Genomic DNA, 24,500 nt, shown 5'->3' on the forward strand with positions numbered 1-24,500 from the left:
AAATAAATAAATAAATAAATAAATAAATAAATAAATAAATAAATAAATAAAATACCTGACTTACCTTTGGAAAAGATGATTCTATTAACAAAATAGAATAATTCACTGGTATAAAATCATAACTAAAGTAATCATCAAATTGGGAAGTGCTTAGTTTATTAGGTTGGGCAAAATGAAACTGCAGATATTTGACTGTTTTTGACCTAAATGAATGGCAATTTCATATGATTCAACCTAAAATAAAGTGTGAAAAAGGTGGTATGCTATCTTATTATTTCAGTAGAAAAGTGTGACATGTTTTTACATGAGTTTTTGAAGAAAAGCAGGATGACAATTAGCAAAATGTCTAATATTTGGTTTGGTTTCAGTTGGAATTTTTTCTTACAAAAAATGTTTGTTTTGTATGTATTTTTCCATTAAAAAAGATATGTTTATTACCTAACTGCTATTTGGCAAGATTAACATTCCAATGTAACATAAGGTCAGAGAGCAAAGTCCACAGCTGAGACTGTTGAATGCATAGGAGGAATAATGAAATGATTCTCTGAGGACTACATTGATGGGTTGTCCTATAAACTGGCAAGATGCTCCCCAGTCCCATTCTCTCTTTCTGGATGCTCAGGAGAACAGCACATCCCAGCTTCTCTTACACTTAGTTTGGAACCACGTGAAGGAGTTATGGCCAATGGAATATGGGCAGATGGGATTGTGCGGTTTTATCTTCACTCTGTTTTCTCTTTTGTGCTCCTGCATGAGTTTGCCTCCTCACCGAGTGGTTTTGGTTATCACACTTGGGCATGATTTAGTGCTCCCTTGGGGCGTAGAGTTTCAGGTCATGCTGATGGGGTCTTGATGAGGATGGGACCTACTGCCCCTGAGGTGCTGGATGTCTAGGCTGGGTCACAATTGCAATTTTGTACAGCACACCTTCTGTTAAGAGATGTGACATTCAGAGCTTATACATGATCTGCTCACACCCCCGAAGCTTCAGAATTGTTGACACTGCCTGGATGAGGGCACCGTGTGTCCTGTGGTCGTTGAAGGATTCAATGGCAGCGATTGGGAGAATGAAGGAGCACAAGACCATCAAGAACATGTCACTCTTGGGGCACTTGGGTGGCTCAGTCGGTTAAGCGACTGCCTTCGGCTTAGGTCATGATCCTGGGGTCCTGGGATCGAGCCCCACATCCAGCTCCCTGCTCAGTGGAGAGCCTGCTTCTCCCTCTCCTTCTGCCTGCCACTCTGCCTACTTGTGCTCTCTATCTGTCGAATAAATAAATAAAATCTTTAAGAAAAAAAAGAACATGTCACTCTTTAGTGACATGCTTCTCCCCTCCGAAAAGGAGGAACGATTGGGGCCAGTAGCTTTGCTCTCCTCACTGCACCTGGGTGGTGCACAGGGCTGACCCAGGCTGCTGGTTACCTTGACAAGAAGCCCTCTTGACCTCTGCAGTTCACCCCAGCCACCAGGTTCTTTAGGCAGCTCTTTGGCCCTTCATGGATAACTTTCGACTTCCCCAAAGCCAGGCTTAGATATAGGCTAGTTGACATTCTTCTTTCTCTTCCCAACTTTTGTGTGATATTTTAGAAACATATTTTTAACGTTAAAGCAAAAAAAAAAAAAAAAACCAACTGGATGTAAGTGGACCCAAGTAGTTCAAATCCATGTTGTTCAAGGGTCAACTATGCTATTTTCCCATTTTAGTCACTGCATTTTAATTACAACCAGTTGAATACCCTGAGGTAGCACAGAGTGCTGGACCTTACCCACTGTGTTTCCAAGTCACTAAATCTGAATGGAGCATGAAATTTGCATTCCCAAGTTTCCAAGTGATCCTGATGCTGCTGGTTCTGAGATCACAAATTGGGAGCCACTGAATTAGAGGACCATTTAGTGGTATTGATACAGGCAGGCCGGGTCCAACGATCCAGATGGGGTCCCACAGGACCAGCTAGGAAGGTCCTTGGCTTCGTGCAGAATAGAAATCAATTCCATTCTTGTTTCACCACCACTTGTCTTTCTGCCTTTAGATTTTGTGAGCAGCAAGTGGCCAAACCTGGTCTGTTTGGGACCCTAGCACCAGGTGTTCTTGTACCCCGGTGCCCCATCTACTGGGGAGCATTTTAAATTACCATGTTCCAGAATTACCTTCCTTTTTCATTTTAAATACCGGCTCAGAGAGGTGAAGTGAGACCACAGGGGTACACAGGGAGGAATGTCAAAGTATGGATCACATGTTAGAGACCTTGGAGGCAGGACATTGCCTAAAGGGCATGGAAATCTGTGTGCTCTGCCTTCAACGTCTTACAAGCCACACCCTGCCTTTCGAACTTTAAGAAGACATTGCTCAGAGAACAGGAAGTGTGCTCCCCATCACCAAGATTCAGTCAGAAACTACATTACCCAGAAGGCAGTGCCTCTGACATTGGAGGCAGGCACTCAGCCAATGACAGAGAGTGGAGAGGGGCATTTCCTGCTGCAACTTGGGCGGTGCTTCTGGCTTCTTCTCTCTTAGGACTTCATTTGGTTGTGGCAGGTCTGGACTTAGCTGTGCTTCTTGTTGGAGCTCTGGGCAGAGGCCGCTTCCCAGAAGGGTCTTCCAGACTAGCCAAAGGACAATGAGGAGGATAACACCTACCTCCAGGCTTTTGTATGAGCCTTGACCTCCCACCCTCCACCCCCTACCCCACCCCTGTAATGGGGTTTGCCCCCTAGCCTTTCCGGAGCCTCAGCATCAGCCCCTCATCCCCACAGCCCCCATAGGCGGCCCCCTGGACCTTGTGAATGTTTACACAGTGAAGATCAAGGTCCCTGGTTACACCTGAAGATTGAAAGTGAGGGGATGAAGACACATTTATCATGCAAATGGACATCAAAGGAAAGCCAGAGCAATAATACTTATATAAGATAAACTAGATTTTAAACTAAAGACTGTAATGAGATGAAGAAAGACACTAAAACATAATAAAGGGGACTATTCAACAAGAAAATCTAACAATTGTAAATAATTATGCGCCCAACTTGGGGACACCCAAATATAAAAAACAATTAATAACAAACATAAAGAAACTCATATTATCAATGAGAAACTCCATTATCAATGGAGACAGCAATGGACAGATCATCTAAGCAGAAAATCAACAAGGAAACAATGGCTTTGAATGACAAACTGGACCAGATGGACTTGACAGATATATTCAGATCATTTCAGCCTAAAGTGGCAGAATATACATTCTTTTCCAGTGCACATGGAACATTCTCCAAAATAGATCATATACTGGGTCACAAATCAGGCCTCAACAAGTACAAAAAGATTGAGATCATACCATGCATATTTTCTAACCACAATGCTATGAAACTTGAAGTCAACCACATGAAAAAATTTGGAAAGACCACAAATACATGGAAGTTAAAGAACATCCTACTAAAGAATGAATGGGTTAACCAGGAAATTAAAGAAGAAATTAAAAAAACAACAACAACATGGAAACAAGTGAAAGTGAAAACACGCCAGTCCAAAACCTTTGGGATGCAGCAAAAGTGGTCCTAAGAGGGAAGTTCATAGCAATAAAGGTCTACCTCAAGAAGCAAGAAAAATCTCAAACAATCTAACCTTACACCTGAAGGAGCTAGAAAAAGAACAATAAATGAAGCTTAAGCCAGCAGAAGAAGGGACATAGTAAAGATTAGAGCAGAAAGAAGTGATATAGAAACAAAAAACAGTAGAATAGATCAACAAAACTAAGAGCTGATACTTTGAAAGAATTACTAAAATTGATAAACTCCTAGCCAGACTTATCAAAAAGAAAAGAGAAATGACCCAAATGAATAAAATCACAAATGAAGGAGGAGAAATAACAACCAACACCACAGAAATACAAACAATTACAGGAGAATATTATGAAAAATTATATGCCACCATATCAGACAATCTGGAAGAAATGGATAAATTCCTAGAAACATATACACTACCAAAACTGAAACAGGAAGAAATAGAAACCTTGAACAGACCAATAACTAGTATAGAATTGAATCAGTAGGGGCGCCTGGGTGGCTCAGTTGTTAAGCATCCACCTTCGGCTCAGGTCATGATCCCAGGGTCCTGGGATCAAGCCCGAAATCGGGCTCCCTGCTCAGCGGGAAGGCTGCTTCTCCCTCTCCCACTCCCCCTCCTTGTGTTCCCTCTCTCGCTATATCTCTCTCTGTCAAATAAATAAATAAGGGCGCCTGGGTGGCTCAGTTGGTTAAGCGACTGCCTTCGGCTCAGGTCATGATCCTGGAGTCCCGGGATCGAGTCCCGCATTGGGCTCCCTGCTCAGCAGGGGGTCTGCTTCTCCCTCCCCTCTTCCCTCTTGTGCTGTCTCTCATTCTTTCTCTCAAATAAATAAATAAAATCTTTAAAAAATAAATAAATAAAATATATATATTTTTAAAAAGGTATATAAACCCCTAACTTAAAAAAAAAAAAAAAGAATTGAATCAGCAATCAAAAATCTCCCAAAAAACAAAAATCAAGGTCCAGATGGCTTCACAGCAGAATTTTATCAAAGATTTAAAGAAGAGTTAGTACCTTTTCTTCTCAAACTATTCCAAAAAATAGAAATGGAAGGGAAACTTCCAAATTCATTCTATGAGGCCAGCATTACACTGATTCCAAAACCAGACAAAGACCCCACTAAAAAGGAGAATTACAGGCCAACTGATGAACATGAATGCAAAACTTCTCAGCAAAATACTAGCAAATCAAATCCAACAGTACATTAAGAGAATCACTCACCACAATCAAATGGGATTTATTCCAGGGTTGCAAGAGTGGTTCGATATTCACAAATCAACCAATATGATATACCACATTAATAAAAGAACCATAAGATCCTCTCAATAGATGCAGAAAAAGCATTTGACAAAGTACAACATCCATTCATGATAAAAACCCTCCTCAACAAAGTAGGGATAGAGGGAACATACCTCAACATAATAAAGACCATATATGAAAAACCCACAGCTAGTATCATTCTCAATGGGGGAAAACTGAGAGCTTTTCCTGTATGGTGAGGAACAAAACAGGGATGTCCACTCTCACCACTGTTATTTAACATAGTACTGAAAGTCCTAGTCACAGCAATCGGACGACAAAAAGAAATAAAAGGCATCCAGATTGGCAAGGAAGAAATCAAACTTCCACTATTTGCAGACAACATGATACTCTATATAGAAAACCCAAAAGACTCCACCAAAAATTTACTAGAACTGACAAGTGAATTCAGTAAGATCACAGGATACAAAATCAATGTACAGAAATCTCCTTGTACCGATACCAATAATGAAGCAACAGAAAGAGAAATCAAAGAATTGACCCATTTACAACTGCACCAAAAATGATAAGATACCTAGGAATAAACCTAACCAAAGAAGTAAAAGATTTGTACTCTGAAAACTATAGGACACTTATGAAAGAAATTGAAGATGACACAAAGAAATGGAAAAATATTCCATGCTCATGGATTGGAAGAACAAATATTGTTAAAATGTCTATGCTACCCAAAGCAATCTACCCACTTAATGCAATCCCTATCAAAATACCACCACCATTTTTCAAAGAGTTAGAACAAACAATCCTAAAATTTGTATGGAACCACAAAAGACCCTGAATAGCCAAAGCAATCCTGAAAAAGAAAAGCAAAGCTGGAGGCATCACAATTCTGGACTTCAAGTTGTATTACAAAGCTATAGTGATCAAGACAGTATGGTACTGACACAAAAACAGACACATAGATCGAAGGAACAGAAAAGAAAACCCAGAAATGAATCCACAACTATATGGTCAACAAATTTTCAACAAAGCAGAAAGAATATCCAATGGAAAAAAGACAGTCTCTTTAACAATGGTGTCGGGAAAACTGGACGGCAACATGCAAAAGAATGAAACTGGACCACTTTCTTACAGCATACACAAAAATAAACTCAAAATGGATGAAAGACCTAAACCTGAGACCTGAAACCTGCAAAATCCTAGAGGAGAGCACAGGCAGTAACCTCTTTGACATGGGCCATAGCAATTTCTTACTAGATATATCTCCTGAGGCAAGGGAAACAAAAGCAAAAATAAACTGTTGGTACTTCATCAAGATAAAAAGCTTCTGTCAGTGAAGGAATCCATCACCAAAACTAAAAGGCAACCTTCAGAATGGGAAAAGTTATTTGCAAATGACACATCCAATAAAGAGTTAGAATCCAAAATATATAAAGAACTTAAAAAACTCAATGCCCAAAAACAAATAATCCGTATAAAAATTGGGAAGGCATGAATAGACATTTTTCCATAGAAGACATACAGATGGCCAACATTCACATGAAAAGATGCTCAACATCACTCATCATCTGGGAAACACAAATCAAAACTACAATGAGATGTCACTTCACACCTGTCAGATGGCTAAAATTAACAACACAGGAAACAACAGGTGTTGGTAAAACGTGGAGAAAGGGGAACCCTCTTTACACTGTTGGAAGGAATGCAATCTGATGCGGCTACTCTGGAAAACAGTATGGAGGTTCCACAAAAAGTTACAAAGAGAACTACCCTATGATCCAGCAATTGCACTATTAGGTATTTACCCAAAGGATACAGAAATACTAATTTGAAGGAATACATGTGCCCTGATATTTATAGCAGCATTATCAACAATAGCCAAATTAAGGAAAGATCCCAAATACCCATCTATTGATGAATAAAGAAGATGTGAGATAGATACTTTATATATATATCTCCCCAATGGAATATTACTCAGCCATAAAAAAGAATGAAAACTTGCCATTCGCAACAATGTGAATGTAGCTACAGAGTATTATGTAAAATAAGTCAGTCAGAGAAGACAAGTACCATATGATTTCACTCATATGTGGAATTTAAGAAACAAAACAGATTAACATGGGGGAGGAGAGAGAGAGGCAAACCAGAACACAGACTCTTCGTTTTTCTTCAAAAAACAGACTCTTAACTGTAGAGAACAAACTGAGGGTTGCTGGAGGGGAGGGGAGGGGGGATGGGTTAAATGGATGATGTGTATTACGGAGAGCACTTGTGGTGGTCAACACTGGGTGTTGTATGTAAGTGATGAATCACCAAATTCTACACCTGAAACTCATATCACACTGTATGTTAACTATAATATAAATTAAAACTTGGAAAAAAAACCCACTCCAGACCTACAGACTTTTAGTTGCATTAACACAGCATCTGAAGCCCCAGATGCAAGCACACAGTGCAGACCAGAGAGGCTCTGCTGTTGCTGCTCCCATTATTTGAATTACTTTTCCCCACTCTTCCAATATCCCAGGGCGCTTACTCTCCGCTCCTCACTGCCCACACGAGAGTATCATTGTTTTGTACCTTTCTCCAACGGCTACCTACACAGGAGGCTTTTCTCTCCCATATCTTTTATTCTGTCAGAGGCATCATCTGCCTCCCTCCTGAGCCCAGCACAGAGCTAGGTTCTCAGGAGATACTCAGAGGTTCAGGTCTTTCTAGACTTCTGCTGGTGACCAAGCATTAGGCTCTCATCTCATCTTCCAGGCACTGGTATCATTTAAAGACATGGCTGTGACCTTCACTGAGAATGGAGATATCTGGATCTGGCCCAAGGAACCTTATATCTGGAGGTGATGCTGGAGACTCTGGGCTCCTGGTCTCACTGGGTAAGGATTCAATGCTCTCCAGAGTGGTACCCACAGGCTTTCATTCCATCCTTTCTCTCTAAGCATGGCTGATTGAGAAGGCCTCTGGGACCCACCTTCTTGTCTCTCCACAACCTCAGCATATTCTGTTCTAACCTATTACTGGCATCCCTTTGTGTACAATAGGGATTGCTGTATAAGAAACATAATTCCCAACATTCTTACCCAAGTGTCCAGCAAAAGCTGTCCTCAGTCTGAAGTCCTTATTCCAGATCTCCGTAATAGGTAAGGTGACTGGTTCAGTTTGGTTGGGTCAAATGTCCTCGTAGCCCAGTAAGCAGGACCTGTGAGTTCTCCAAGAAGTGGGTGAATCAGACAGACAGGAAGATATGTGACATCATGCTACTGGTATATTTCTAAGCAGCACAATCTCGGCTAAATGGCTTCTTTGGCTCCTGGTGTCTGCAGTTTTCCCTTATTTCCTAAGGCCTATGCCTTGCTTCTCTGCTGCTAAGGGAGATCATTTTAGAGGGTGCACAGACACATCATCAGTGGCATTGATGGGGATCTAAGAAAGTTCTTCCTTTTTCCTTCCTCTTTCCTGCCTTCTGATTGTTGCTGGAAGAGTCTGGGCTTGGTGCTGCATCTTTAGCTCTCCTATGTCTCTTAGCTAATTTCCCCTTCAGAAAGAATAACTGTAGGACACATAGCCTTGAGGACGCAGCATGAGCTTCCTGGGACTGAATACAGTTATTTTGACTTTATTGTATTTTTATAGTAACCTTTCACTTAGTCCATGTGACCTAATAGCGGTGAAGTGCTTAGAATAGAACTAGGAACATAGCAAGTATGACACATGTACTTATTATATGTACTAGATCAGTAAGTCCCAACTATTCTCCCACTGAAACTTTAAATGGCCAGTTTACCCAGATATTGGTCTGAATATGAATTGAATTGAGGCCTGAGGTCTCCCTTTTCCCAGATGTCCAAATGGTCACCATGACAGGGCTCTCCCAGCCTTGTGTCCACATTGTCTCTCCCGGGAGGTCAGTCATCAATGCAGTAAATGGTGTTAGCTTGTGACCGTTGTGATTAGTTGTTGAAAGGAGATGCGTGGGGAATAGTATTCCAGGTGGAGGGACCAACAGGAGCCAAGTCCCTGTGGGGACAGGGAGCTCAGTTCCATGACAGAGATGAAGGAAGGTCTGATTTAACTTTGACACTGTCCCATCATGGGGCTCAGTTCCAGGCATCTAGCAAACATCAGTGAACATTTGCTGCAGGACAACTGGATGCATTCTGGCCTGCACTATAGGATTTTCTAGGAGTTTCTGTGGGTCGTGGTGCCTTAGTCACTGGATTCTCTCCAGAGTCCTCCTGTCTTTAAGCCTTCACATTTGGCAAAACATGCTTGGGTGCATGTACCAGAAAACCTCCTCATACTGATTTCACCCCTGAAAAATGTAATGACTTCGCCTGATGAGAAGCCCTGAGGTGATGCTGGCTCCTGGCCTGGTAGGTGCCAACCCAGGCGTGTCTGTTCACTTTCTGTCCTTGGTCCAGGCCATCAGGCCAGTATCCTCAAAGTCACCATGGGATGCTACAGCGGCAAGTAGGGCAGCAGGTCCCCACCTTCAGCTCTGTCTTCCCAACTTGGATTAAAGGCTTTTTCTTCAGAATGGGTAGCGGCTTTAGGTCAAGGCCCACCTCGGACAACTATCGGTAGATGCCATTCAACAGTTGATTCAGCCCAGTGTTTTTTAGCCATCCTTGGGCACCAGAATCACCTGGGGAGCTTTACAGACTCCCTGTGTTCTGTCCTTATGCCCAGAGATTTGGTTTAACTCACATTTGGTTTAACAGACATCTCCAGGTAGTTCTGATCCACGGGGAGGTGGAATCCTACTGGCTTCATTAGGGAACACCTTCTGGAAGGAGTCATTTCCTTTCTGGAGTTTCATGGTGGCATGTGAAAGGTGTATACTCCTGTATACTTGAGACTTTTCCTTTTGTCCTTACCTACATACCCATGCCCCATTTCTTTCTTCATGCACAGGGTATCCTGTTCCCAAACCAGAGCTGACCTACCTAGTGGAACATGGGCAGGAACTATGGACAGTGAAGAGAGGCCTCTCCAAAAGCACCTACCCAGGTAGGTGGCTGAGAGTCTGGCAGGTGGGTGTCCTGGCAATGGGTTTCATGGCAACTCACAGACTGCCAGGGGATCACCTGTCTGAAATTCCATGGGCAGCTTCTTTTGTGGCCTTCCTGGAGTCTTGGTTGGTCATGGAGCACTCCCAGTTGTTTCCCTTGTCTTTCCACCCCATCGCACTCTTCATCTTTATTAGGATTGGGAGGTGGTATACTGAGTAAGAGACAAGCTCTCAATGCTTGGCCACTCACTAGCCTCATGACTGAGGAAGTTGCATGATCTTGCTATTCCTTTGATATACAAGTTAGGCTAAGTTAATGCTATCTTGCTGTAAAAGATGAACTCCCAATTCTAGGTCAGTTAGCAAATGAATAAGAGTTTTTTTCTCATTTATGACATGGTTAATGTGGGTCAGCAGGGGTACTCTGTACCACCTATTTATTCAGGGATCCGGGTGCGTTCTGTTGCCAGTATGTTGCTTTAAGTGTGCCCTGGCATCATCCAAGTGGCCAAGAGGAATAGGAGAGAAGGGGAGTAGAGATGGCCCCCAGCTTACAGTGGTTCAACTTTGGATTCTTCCACTTTATACTGGTGTGAAAGCAGTATGCATTCGGGGGAAGGTGGCCTCTGAATTTTGAGTTTGGATCTTTTCCTGGGCTAGTGATACTGCAGTATGATGCTCTCTCCTGATGCTGGGCAGCAGTAGCGAGTCGAGCTCCCAGTCAGCCGTGCAATCGCGCGGGTAACCACCAGTACACTTAGAACCATTGTGTTTTTCACTTTCAGTACAATATTCAATAAATGCATGAGAGATTCAACACTTTTTTATGAAATAGTCTTTTGTATTTGATGATTTTGCCCAACTGTAGGCTAATGCAAGTGTACTGAGCACGTTTAAGGTAATCCAGGCTAAGCTATGTTATGGGGTGGGTAGGTGTACTAAACACATTTGATGGATATCAGGATGGAACCCCATCATAAATCGAGGAAGACCTGTAGTCATATTCACCTGTACACATACATCACTTCCATTCACATTCCATTGACAATTACTGGGCATTAGGCTACATGTTGCATCAAACTGGGAAATGAATCGGTTCTAGCAATTTTTTAGTGGAGTCTCTCAGGTTTTCTATAGTATCATGTCATCTGCAAACAGTGAAAGTTTTACTTCTTCCCTACCAGTTTGGATTCCTTTGATTTCTTTTTGTTGTCTGATTGCTGTGGCTAGGACTTCCAGTACTATGTTGAATAGAAGTGGTGAAGAGTGGACATCTTTGTCTTTTTCCTGACTTAGGGGAAAAGTTCTGTTTTTCCCCATTAAGGATATTAGCTCTGGGTTTTTCTTTTCTTTTTTTAAAGATTTTATTTATTTATTCATGATAGAGACAGAGAGAGGTAGAGGCAGAGGGAGAAGCAGGCTCCCCAAAGAGCAGGGAGCCCGATGCAGAACTCCGATCCCAGGACCCCAGGATCATGACCTCAGCCGAAGGCAGACGCTTAACCATCTGAGCCACCCAGGTGCCCAGCTCTGGGTTTTTCATAGATGATCTTTATTGTGTTGAGGTATGTTCCCTCTAAGTCTATTTTGTTGAGGGTTTTTTTCATGAATAGATGTTGTATTTTGTCAAATGCTTTTTCTGTATCTATTGAAATGATCATATGTTTTTTATCCTTTCCCTTACTGATGTGATGTTTCAATGTGATCAGTCAACCAAGTAAGAGACAAGCTCTAAAGGCTTGGCCACTCACTCACCATCACATTGATTGATTTACAAATGCTGAACCACACTTGCAACCTAGGAATAAACCCCACTTAATCACGGTGAGTGCTTTTTAAAATAAGAAATTGAATTAATTTATTTTTTAAATCTTTTTTTTCTCCAAGTTTTTATTTAAATTCAAATTAGCATACAATGTAGTATTAGTTTCAGGTGTAGAATTTAGTGATTCATACATACATACAACACCCGGTGTTCATCACAAGTGCCCTTTGTAATATCCATCAACTATTTAACTCATCCCCACAGCCCACCTCCCTTCCAGTAATCATCAGTTTGTTCTCTATACCTAAGAGTCTGTTTCTTGGTTTTCCTCTCTTTTCCCTGCTATGTTCATTTGTTTTGTTTCTTAAATTCCACATATGAGTAAAATCGTATGGTATTTGTCTTTCTCTGACTTAGTTCACTTAGCATAACACTCTCTAGCTCTATCCATGTCATTGCAAATGGCAAGATTTCATTCTTTTTTATGGCTGAGTAATATTCCATTGCATATATATATCACATTTTCTTTATCCATTCATCAGTTGATGGACATTCAGGTTCTTTCTATAATTTGGCTGTTGTTGTCCCCTACTATTATATTATTATCGATTAATTCCTTTATAATTGTTATAAACTGTTTTATGTGTTTGAGTGCTCCTATGTTGAGTGCATATATATTTACAGTTTTATATCTTCTTCTTGGATTGTCCTCCTTATTATTATATATTGTCCTTCTTTGTCACTTGTTACAGTCTTTGTTTTAAAGTGTCCAAAATAAGTATTGCTGCTCCAGCTTTCTTTGGACATCCATTTTTATGATGGATGTTTCTCCATCCTCTCATTTTCTCTTTTTTTCTTTCTTCTTCTTTTTTTTAATGTAGGCTCCACACCCAGGGCAGAGCCCAGTATGGGACTTGACCTCACAACCCTGAGATCAAGACCTGAGCTGAGATCAAGAGTTGGAGGCCTCTAACAGACACATGAAAAAATGCTCAATATCACTCTGTGTCAGGGAAATACAAATCAAAACCACAGTGAGATACCACCTCACACCAGTCAGAATGGCTAAAATTAACAACTCAGAAAACAACAGATGTTGGCAAGGATACAGAGAAAGGGGGACCCTCTTTTTTTTTTTTTTAAAGATTTTATTTATTTATTTGAGAGAGAGAATGAGATAGAGAGAGAGCATGAAGGGGGGAGGGTCAGAAGGAGAAGCAGACTCCCTGCTGAGCAGGGAGCCCGATGCGGGACTCGATCCCAGGACTCCAGGATCATGACCTGAGCCGAAGGCAGTCGCTTAACCAACTGAGCCACCCAGGCGCCCCAAGGGGGACCCTCTTACACTGTTGGTGGGAATGCAAACTGGTGCAGCCACTCTGGAAAACAGTATGGAGGTTCCTCAAAAAGTTAAAAATAGAACTACCATATGACCCAGCAATTGCACTGCTAGGTATTTATCCAAAGGATACAAACAGTGATTCGAAGGGGCACCTGCACCCCAATAGTTATAGCAGCAATGTCCACAAGAGCCAAAATATTAAAAGAGCCCAGATGTCCATTGACAGATGAATAGATAAAGATGTGGTACACACACACACACACACAAACACACAGGAATATTACTCAGCCATCAAAAAGAATGAAATCTTGCCATTTGCAATGATGTGGATGGAACTAGAGGGTATTATGCTAAGTGAAGTCAGTCAGTCAGGGAAAGACAAATGCCATATGATTTCACTCATATGTGGAATTTAAGAAACAAACCAGTTGAACACAGAAGGGAAGGAAAAATAAAGTGAGATAAAACCAGAGAGGGAGGCAAACCATAAGAGACTCTTAACTCTAGGAAACAACCTGAGGGTTGCTAGAGGGGAGATGGGTGGGGGTATGGGGTAAGTGGGTGATGGTCATAAAGGAGGGCACTTGATGTAATGAGCACTGGGTGTTATATGCAAGTGATAAATCACTAAATTCTACCCCTGAAACTAATAATACACTGTATGCTAACTAAATTGAATTTAAGTAAAAAAAAATTTTTAAAGGGTCGGAGGCTTAACCGACTAAGCCACCCAGGCACGCCCCATCTTCTACTTCCAATCTGCAGGTGTCTTTAGGTCTAAATGGTCTCTTGTAGGCAGTATATAGATGGGTCTTGTTTTTATATCCATTCTTTAACCTTATATCTTTTGATTGGAGCATTTAGCCTATTTACATTCAGAGTAATTATTGATGGATATATATTTATTACCATTTTATTACTTGTTCTGTGGCTGTTTCTGTAGATTTTCTCAGATCCTTTTTGTTTTTCTCACTTTCATGTTGTGCTGATTTTCTTTAGTGATATATTTGGATTTCTTTCTCTTTGTTCTTTGCATATTTATTAGCGCTTTTGATATATGTTACTACCAGGTTTATATATAAGCTCTTCTGCATGTAAGAGTCTATATTAAGTTGATGGTCATTTAAATTCAAACTGATTCTTTTCTCCTCCCCTCCCCATGTTTTAGATATATGTTATCATATTTTATAACCTTTTTGGTGATCTCCTTGGATGATTTTTTACAGAAATATTCATTTTTACTGCTTTTGTGTTTCCTACCTCAATACTGTCACTTTTGGTCTCTCCTTTCCCCTCAAAGCATCCCTTTTAATATTTCTTGCAGAGCTGATTTAGTTGTCATAAACTCCCCTAGTTTTGGGAAAACTCTTTATCTCTCCTTCTATTCCGAATGATAGCCTTGCTGGATAGAGTATTTCTTGGCTGCAGATTTTTCCCATTCAGCAATATGAATATATCATGCCACTCTCTTCTGGCTTGCAAAGTTTCTCCTGAAAACCCCCCTGCTAGCCTTATGGGGTTTCCCTTGTAAATTAATGACTTCTTTTGCTTTTAAATTTTTTTATCACTATATCTTGCATTTAATTATGGTATGTCTTGCTGTGCATCTGCTTTTATTGATTTTATTGGTGGTTCTCTGTGCCTCCTGGATCTGGATATCTGTTTCCTTCCCCAGATTAAAGAAATTTTCAACTATGATTTCTTCATATAAATTTTCTGCCCCCCTTTCTCTCTCTTCTTCTTCTTCTGGGACTCCTGTAATATAAATGTTATGTTTGATGGAGTCACTGAGTTCCCTAAGTCTATTCTTTTCTCTCTTCTATTCAGCTTGATTACTTTCCATTACTCTGCCTTCCAGGTCACTAATTCATTCCTCTCCTTCTTCCATCTCACTGTTCATTCCATCAAGTACGTTTCTCATTTTATTTATTGTGTCCTTTATCTCTGCTATGTTATTCCTTATCTCTATATTAAGGATCTCACTCATATCTTCCACTCTTATCTCAAGTTCAGTGAGTATCCTTATGATCATTGCTTTAAATTCTATATCAGGCATGTTAATTATATCTGTTTTTGCTTTGATCTCTGGCTGTAGTCATGTCCTATTCTTTCATTTGAGATAAATTTCTCTGTCTCCTCATTTCGTCTGCTTCCGTGTCTGTTTCTGTGTGTTAAGAAAGTCAGCTAAAAAAAAAAAAAGTCAGCTGTGTCTTCCGCTCTTGAAAGTGGTGACTTTATGAAGAGGTCCTGGAGTGCTTGCAGTGTCCCCTGTCCAGAACCTTGGCACTTCAGGAGAGTATCCTATGTGTGTGGCTTACGCCCTACTGCTGTGTCTGAGTCGCTTTTCCTTTCAGTGCTATTGTCTACACTGAGCCTCTGCCTGTTTTGGCCATGCTTGTTCTCTGTGGTGTTAGTGGGACCCAGTCAGGCCAGCTCTTGGGGGTAGTGCCCACCTGGGAACCTGGGAGCAGGGTGGCCATGTTAGCTAAATCGGCCCTAGGCCACTAGTTAGATGAGGACCCCCTGAAGTGCTGTGATGGCTGGGGGCACAAGGCTGAGCACAGCACACAACCTGGCTGGAGCAGGCTGCTCTGTGCGGTGCGTGGCTGGGCTCTGGCTGGTGGCTGGGTGCATGGCAGCAGCTACGCACTTGGTGGCTGGGCACAGTGCACAGAGTTGATGGGGAGCGCATGGCTGGTCGTGGCCCATGAAGGTGGCTGGTGGGGGTGACTGGGCAGGGTGTGCAATGGCACCTGTGGGAGTTTGGCTAGGCACAGCACGCAACGCTGGCTTGGGGTGTTGGGCTGGGTAAAACACAAGGTGGCTGGGGGCCCAGCACGTGTGTGTGGCGCGCGTGGTGGCAGCTATGCTCTCGGTGGCTGGGCTGGGTGCTCGAGGCTTTAACAAATTTGCCCTGAGCCCAGGGCCTAGGCTAGCAGGCTTGGAACGCGCACGTCCTCAGGAGAACCCATGGGTTTGGCACACTGCTAGTGGGTTAGGTAGCAAGTGTCTGTGCAGCCCTAACCCCGCAGGTGGCTCTGTGCTTATGAGGGGTGGGGGGCTGGGGAGGAAAATGGCACCTGCTAGCTCCCTTGTTTTTGGAGAAGTCCCCCAACATGCTCTGAAATCAATATGAATAGATCTGTCTCCTGTTTGCCCCCAGTGTTGTGTAAACTGCCATTTTTATGTTGCCTCTCCATGCAATCTGTTGTTTTTTTAAGGGCAGGGACCCAGCTATCACTTACCTTCCTGGCTCCCCTAGTGCTGAGTCAGCTGACCTCCAAAGCTCCAGGTTTCAAGTCCCACTGATTTTACACACTCACAGAATTCAGGCCCTGTGGTTTTTAAAGCCAAATGCTATGGGGCTTAGTCTTCCCCATGTGAGCTCCCTGGTGTGAGGGCCTGTTTCTCCACCCTCTCTGCAAATGCAGCTCCCTCCCTCCTTCAGGCAGCCTCCCTGCGCCTTTCTGACCTTCCTAAGCTTTTGGATGCAGCTTCTTCTCTGTACTCAGTTGTGAAGTTTGTTCTGCCAGTCTTCGGATCACGTTTATTGACTTGGATGTGGATGATACCTAGTTGAAAACATGAGGCAGGGCGAGCTCAGCATCCTCCTATTCTACCAAATTTTCTTATACTTCTTTGTTCTGTAGGTTTATAGTTTCCAACAATTTGGAAATATTTCAGGCATTATTTCTTCCAGTGATTTTCTGTCCTCTACCTCTCTTTCAGGGCCTTCAGTTAAATATGTATATTAGTTCCTTTGAAGTTGTCTCACTGCTCATTGATAACTGTTTTTTGTTTTTTCTCTTAGTTTCATTTCAAAAAGTTTCTACTGCTACATCATCCAGGTTCCTAAACTTTTCTTCTGCAATGTCCACTTTACCCTTAGTCCCATCCCATTTACCATAAATGATAGCTTTTATCTCTTTTAGTTAGACTAGGGTCTTCCTTAGGTCTTTCATGTTCCTACTTAACATGTTCAGTCTTTCTCCTTGCTTCTTAGACATATGGAATACATTATTCTGTTTTAATGTCTTCTACTTTTACTTTTATTCTGTGCCCATTTTAAGTGATTGGTTTTTCTTCTGATTTGGGTTATATCCTCTTGTTTCTGTATATTACCATTTATTTTTTATTAAGATGTCAGACATGATTTGTGAATATTTTTGCATTCCTGTAAATATTCCAGGGGGGAGACTGGCATTCTTGCAAAAATTACATAAACAAATGTAAACTGACAACTCTAGCATTGCCTATGAAAGGTGGGGTCCTCAGAAGGGCCATCAAGATTGCTCTCAATCCTCTGCATTTAGGCACCTGTGAATCTGTCTTCTTGTATGTCTCCTGGGGGCTCAAGTGATCACTGATTAGCTTTCATGTTTTAGTAAAAGGAAACCTTTTCAAAATGTACAGCCTTTGTACAGTCATGAGTAATAGTAATTTATCCATATTCCCTCTGTTTCCACTGGGTGTATGTTGTGTCTGATATATGGAAGTATAACTAAATGGCTTAGAGAACCAAGACCCTCAGTTCTCTCTCCAACCAGGTACTTCCTGGGAGTCCACCTTCAGCCTAGAGGCATAGGTTGAGGGTCCCCAAAGGGTTTGTAAAACAAAACAAACCAACAACAAAAAATTTCCACCACGGAGAATGTAAACAATTTAAAAACAGCTCTGGCCTTTTCTCCTGTGGAGAAACTAGAAGACCCTGGTAGAGGCTGGATTCCTGCAAGGATGCCTTCTAGGGGTGGTCCATTCTTCAGGATGCCATAGCCATGCCCAGCATTTGTTCCCTTATTAATGACCCAGTTTGTCCCTGGGGCATGAAGAAGGTGCTCCTTTGTTTCCACATTCCCTGTTGCTCTTAGGATGACATCCAAACCCCTAATATGTCAGGAAAGATACTTTAGGTTCCAACCCCTCCCCTCTCTGCCTTGATGAATGCTCTCCCAACCACCCCAAACTACATCAACACAATAGAACTTCTTTCCCTCCCTAAAACCCAGCCTCTCCAGCTACCAGGCCTTTGTTCAGATGTTCCTCTCTGCCAGGAACAATGTCCTGAGAGTTTGCATTTATCCCAGGTTTCGAGGTGCTGATGTTGCTGGTCCAAAGACCGTACTACAAACTACTGATTCACTCAATTATTATAAGAATTCACATGTTCTCTGAACATTTCCTGCATCTATGTCTTGGGTCTTTCAGTGTCTCAATTCTCCTAAGATTTACAATGAGGAAATGGGTTTGTATGTTCCATATCAATTCCAGAATTTAAATCATTATGTAATCAGCAACCTACAGTCATCAACAAATGTTTTTTTCTCACGTAAGTATTGACTAATTATCAATGAGTAATCCTGTATGAGGCTATTATTCTTACAAAAATAATTTTTAAAGGAGAAATAAAACCACAAATAATTAAGCAATTTGTTTACATGTTAGGACCTGCCACCCTTCCAAAAAATCAGGTTCTTCTCAATGTAATTGGTGAGTACTTACAGACACGGTCCTGTCTTTTCTTGACATGTCCCATTCTGGTCTTAGTGTGTAATTTCCATTAACTTGTCTACTGGTGGGTTCCAACAGAGATAAGTTAGCTCAGTTCCAGGAGACAAAAGCTAGCAGGTGTGGTTTGTGGCACTCTGAAAATTACCATGAAATATATATTATCTTATATGAGACTTGGATAATTTGCATGGGTTTCTCCCGTTTGCCATACTTCTTTTAGAAACAAAGACATAACATCCAATTTCCTTAGAACAAGAAGGCTATGTATTACGTATTGAGGTTTTTTTTCTTTTTATTATAGGATATATAATATATAAAGTTTACCATTTTAACCATTTTTAAATGTACAATAGTATTAAATACATTCACACTGCTGTGCATTCCTCAGCACTCCATTTCTAGAAATTTTTCATCATTCCAAATAACTATTCAATTAAACAATAACTCCTCCTTCCACCCTGCCCCCAGCTGCTGGTGACCTCTTATTCTACTTCATGTCTTTATGAATTTCCCTACTCTAGGTACCTCATATAAATGGAATCATACAATATTTGTCCTTTTGTGTATGGCTTATCTCAGTATGTTTCCAAGGTCCATAAATATTGTAGTATGTATCAGAATTCTATTCCTTTCAAGGCTGAATAATATTCCATTGTATGTATACGCCACATTTTGTTTATCAATTCATGTGTTGATGGATATTTGGATTGTTTTTCATCCTTTTTGGCTATTGTGAATAATGCTGTCACCATAAATGTCAGTGATTAATTATCTGTTTGAGTCCCTGCTTTCAATTCTTTTGAGTATATATCTAGAAGTGGAACTGCTGAAAAATATGGTAGTTCTGTATTTAACCTCTTGAAGAATCAAAATACTGGTTTCCACAAGGGCTGTACCATTTTACATTCCCATAAGCATTGCACAAAGGGTTCCATTTTCTCCACAATGTCACTGACACTTATTTTCCCTTTTTTAAATTTTCCTGTTATAGCCATCTCAGCAGTGATCTCATTGTGGTTTTGATTTGCATTTTTGATGACTAATTATGTTGACCATTTTTCATGTGTTTATTAGTCATTTATGTATCTTCTTTGGAGAAATGTCTATTGCTAGTCTTTTCAGTATGTTTGCATCCATTTTCATAAGGGATACTGGTCTGTAGTCTTTTTGTTTTGTTTTTCTTTCTTGTAGTATCTGTGTCTGATTTTAGTATTAGGACAATTCTGGCATCATAAAATGAGTTAGGAAATGTTGCCTTCTTTTCCATTTTTTCAGGGTGTCCTTCTCCTTAAATGGTCTTGGCATCCTTGCTGAAAATTGATCGACCATATATGTAAGGGTTTATTTCTAGGTTCTCTATTCTATTCCATTGGTCTGTATGTCTGTCCTTATGTCACTGCCATACTGTTATAACTAATGTAGCACTGTAATAAATTGTGAAGTTGGGTAATATGAGTCCTCCATTAGGATTGTTTTGGCTATTTGGGGCCCTTTGATATTCCATATGAATTTAGGGATTGGCTTTCCCATTTCTGGAAAAAAAAAAAGGCTGTTGGAATTTTAATTGCATTGAATCTGTGTATCTCTTTGGGTAGTATTGACATCTTAACAATGTTAAGTCTTTTTGTTTTCTTTTGAACATGAGTTATCTTTCCACTTATTTAGGTCATCTTTAATTTTCTCCACAATGTGTTTTAGTTTTCAGCATACAAATATTTCACCTCGGTTAGATTTATTACTAAATATTTTCCTCTTGTAGGTACTATTATAAATGGAAGGAGTTTCCTAATTTCCTATTTGTATTGGTCATTCCTGTTCCATAGATACACAATTGATTTGGGGTACTGATTTTCCCTGCAACTTTGCTGAATTCATGTATTATTAGCCTTATTAGTGTTAGTGAATTTTTTTGTGAATCCTTTTATATATAGGATCATGTCAGCTGCAAAAACATACTTTTACAATTTCCTTTCCATTGTGGATGCCCTTTATTTCCTTTTCTTGCTTTATAGCTCTGGGGTAGAACTTCAAGTACAATGCTGAATGGTAACTGTGAAAGCAAGTCTTCTGTCTTTTTCTGACCTTAGAGGAAAAGCTTTCAGTCTTTCACCACTGAGGACAATGTTAGCTGTAGTTTTTTTCATGTATACCATCATGTTGAGGAATTTTCCCTCTGTTCCTAGTTTTCTGAGCATTTTTATCATGAAGGTTGTTGGATTTTGTTAAATACCTTTTCTGCATAAATTGGGATGATCATGTGAGTTTTTTCATTTTACTAATGGGATGGATTACATTGGTTGATTTCCTTCTCACTCTTGCATTGCTGGGGTAAATTCTCTTTGGTCATGGTGAACAAACCTTTTAATATGCTGTTGAATTCTATTTGCTAATATTTTGTTGAGGATTTTTGCATCTATATATATATTTTTAAAGATTTTATTTATTTATTTGACAGAGAGAGGCACAGCAAGAGAGGGAACACAAGCAGGGGGAGTGGGAGAGGGAGAAGCAGGCTTCCCGCCGAGCAGGGAGCCCGATGCGGGGCTCGATCCCAGGACCCTGAGATCATGACCTGAGCCGAAGGCAGACGCTTAATGACTGAGCCACCCAGGCGCCCCGATTTTTGCATCTATATTCACAAAGAACATTGACCTATAATTTTCTTTTCATGTGATTTTTTTTAATCTGGCTTTCATATCAGAATAATGTTGGCCTTATAAGTTAGGGAGTGTTTCCTCCTCTTAATTTTTTGGAAGCTTGAGAAGAAGCATTGGTGTTAATTCTTCATTAAATGTTTAGTGGAATTCACTTGTATAGTGATCTAGTCCAGGACTTTTCTTTGTTGGGATGTTTTTGATTACTGATTTAATCTCTTTACTTTTTGTAGATCTGTTGAAATATTCTATTTCTTTGAGTCAGTTTAGATAATTTCTGTGTTTCAAGGATTTTGTCCATTTCTGCTTGGTTATCTAATTTGTTGGTGCACTAATATTACACTGTATGTTAACTGGAATTTAAATAAAAAATTGGAGAAAGAGAAAAATAATTTGTTGGTGTACAGTTGTTTTGTTGTTTTGGTTTTTTGTGTTTTTTTGAGAGAGAGAGAGAGTGAGAGCACACATGAATGATGGGGGAGGGGCAGAGAGAGAAAGAGAGAGAATCTTAAGGAGGCTCCACGCCCAAGGAGCCTGACAAGGGGCTTGATCTCATGACCCCTGAGATCATGACCTGAGTCAAAATCAGTCGGACACTTAACCAACTGAGCCACCCAGGTGCCCCTACAGTTGTTCTTAATATTGTCTTATAATCCCTTTTACTTCTGTAAGAATGGTTGTAATATCTCCATTTTCAATTCTGGTTTTGGTTATTTGTGCTCTTAAAAGTCTAGGTAAAGGTCTGCCAATTCTGTTGATCTTTTCAAAGAGTCAACTTTTGGTTTCATTGATTTTTCTCTGTGTTTTTCTGTTTTCTATTTGGTTTATCTCAACTTTGTTTTTTTATTATTTCCTTCTTCCATACCTTTTTGTTTAATTTGTCCTTTTTGTAGTTCCTGAGGGTGTAAAGTTAGGTTATTGATTCCAGATATTTTCTCATATAGGCAATTTATGTTACAAGTTTCCCTCCTAGCACTGTTTTTTCTATATATCATTAATTTTGGTATGCTGTGTTTTGATTTTCATTAGTCTTTTCTGATTGATATTTTCTGATTTGTGACTTATTCTTTGACCCTTTGGTTGTTTTCTTAGTCCATTCAGGCTGCTATAACCAAATACCAGAGATTGGGTAGTTTATAAGCAGCTTAAATTTATTTTTCACAGTTCTTGAGGGTAGAAGTCTGAGATCAGGGTGCCAGCGATGTCAGGCTCTCTTTCAGGTCACAGACTTCTTTTGTATCCTCACAGGGCAGAAGGGGCTAGAGAGTTCTATGGGATCTCTTTTATAAGAGCACTAATCCCATTCATGAGGGTTCCACCATTACGACCTAAGCACCTCTCAAAAGACCCACCTTTTAATACAATCACATTAGGTAGTAGGACTTCAACATAGGAACTTGGGGAGGACACAAACATTCAGACCATAACAATTTTTTAAGAGTGCATAGTTTAATTTCTGCATATTTGCCTACTTTTCCTTATTAATTTCTAACTTCCTCCTGTTGTGGTCAAGAAAGTTACTTTGTATGCTATCTGTTAAATCTACTGATACTTGTTTTATGGGCTAATAAATAAATCCATCATGAAAAATGTGCTGTGTGCAATTGAGAAGAATGTATATTCTGCAGTTTTGAGGTGGAGTATTGTTATTTGTCTGTTAGGTGTAGTTGGTTTATTGAGTTGTTCAAGTCCTTTATTTATCTTCTGTGTGGTGAACTATCCATTATTTCAAGTGGAGTATTGAAGTCTCCAACTATTAACGTACAAGTCTATCTCTCCCTTTAATTCTGCCAATTTTGCCTCATATATTTTGATGGGTCTGTTATTAGATGTGCAAATGTGCAATTAGATAACTGTTATATCTTTTTCTTGTGAACACTTTATTAATATATAATGACCTTGTCACTTGTAATCTTTCAGATTTAAAGTCTATTTTGTCTGATATTAATATAGGAGGCACCATAGCTGTTTTGGTTACTATTTGCAAAGAAGAATTCTTCCACTCTTTGATTTTTAACATATTTGTGTCTTTGGATCTACTGTGACTCACTTGTAGACAGCATTTGCTTCGATCATTTTTTAATACATTCTGCCAATCTCTTTTATTGGAGAATTTAATCCATTTACATTAAAAGTAATTACTGGAAAGGAGGAATTTCTGACTCTTTGCTCTTGATTTTCTATATGCCTTACAGCTTTTTGATTCCTCATTTCCTCCATTGGTGTCTGAGGAAGCTTGGGTGACAACTAAAGTGAACTTTTTAAGGTGGACAGTAGTCCCTCTGGCAGATGAGCTTGGTAATAAGGGAGATAAGGAAGACATTCTAGGCTGAAGGAACAGCATGCCAAGGGAATATTTTTTGTTCAAAGAGGCATAAGAGGACCTGTGTGGTTGCCAAAAGAAACCTTAATCTTCTGAGACACAATATTGTCATGGGGCAGTTGTATGGTCTTTTACTGGGTGCTCAAATCTGGCCTGTGTTCTTAAGATGTGTGACTATGGGAAACTTACTAGAGTTGAGTCTCAGGGTGCTGAGAATGCCGCGGAGATGATTGTGACATTCACCTCATAGTCAATGGGAGGATTAATAAAAGTAAGAAAAACACACCAAGCAACTCACATGTGCCAGGCACCCCACCATTTGCTTTATGAATATTTTCTCTTTAATTCTCACAACCACCTGGTAAAACAGGAATTAATTTTGTGTTGATGTAGAAATCAAGGCTTGAGAGTTGAAGGGACTTCCCCAAGTTTATATAGGCATACCTCATTTTCTTGCACTTCACTTTATTGTGATTTGCATTTTTTTTTACAAACTGATGGAGGTTTGTGGCAAACTTGCATCAAACAAATCTGTTGACATCGTTTTTCCAACAGCATTTGCTTGCTTTGTGTCTCTGTCACATTTTGGTGATTCTCACAATATTTAAAACCTTTTCTTTATTATTGTATTTGTTATGGTGATCTGTGATCAGTGATCTTTGATGTCACTATTGTCATTGCTGGGGTGCCAGGAACCGCACTCATATAATACCATAACTTAATCAATAGTGTGTTCTGACTGCTCCACTAACCTCCTGTTCCCCCATCCCTCTCCTCTCAGGCCTCCTTATTCCCTGAGACACAATATTAAAATGAGGCCAAGTGACAACCCTACAATGGCCTCTAAGTTTTCAAGTGAAAGGAAGAGTCACACATCTCTCAAAAGCTGGAAATGATTAAGCTTAGTGAGGAAGGCATTCAAAAGCCAAAAGAGGCTGACAGCTAGGCCTCTTGCACCAAACAGCCAAGTTGTGAAGGCAAAGGAAAAGTTCTTGAAGAAAATGAAAAGTGCTACTCCAGTGAACACACAAATGTGTGAACACCAGCCACAACATTCCCATAAACCAAAGCCCA

General features: G+C 40.3%; 1 long non-coding RNA gene across 1 annotated transcript; it reads right to left on the reverse strand.

Moving 5' to 3' along the window:
• Window positions 1-7,905: 7,905 nt before the first annotated feature.
• On the reverse strand, window positions 7,906-18,567 carry LOC118022707. Its single transcript, XR_004682546.1, has 2 exons — window positions 18,441-18,567; window positions 7,906-8,031 (listed from the first exon to the last, which is right to left on the reverse strand). It is a non-coding gene; the product is annotated as an uncharacterized LOC118022707 (long non-coding RNA).
• Between the last annotated feature and the right edge of the window lie 5,933 nt (window positions 18,568-24,500).

The sequence above is a fragment of the Mirounga leonina genome, unplaced genomic scaffold, assembly GCF_011800145.1.
Source record: "Mirounga leonina isolate KUSES-001 unplaced genomic scaffold, KU_Mleo_1.0 Mir_177, whole genome shotgun sequence".
NCBI classification, from domain to species: Eukaryota; Metazoa; Chordata; class Mammalia; order Carnivora; family Phocidae; genus Mirounga; species Mirounga leonina.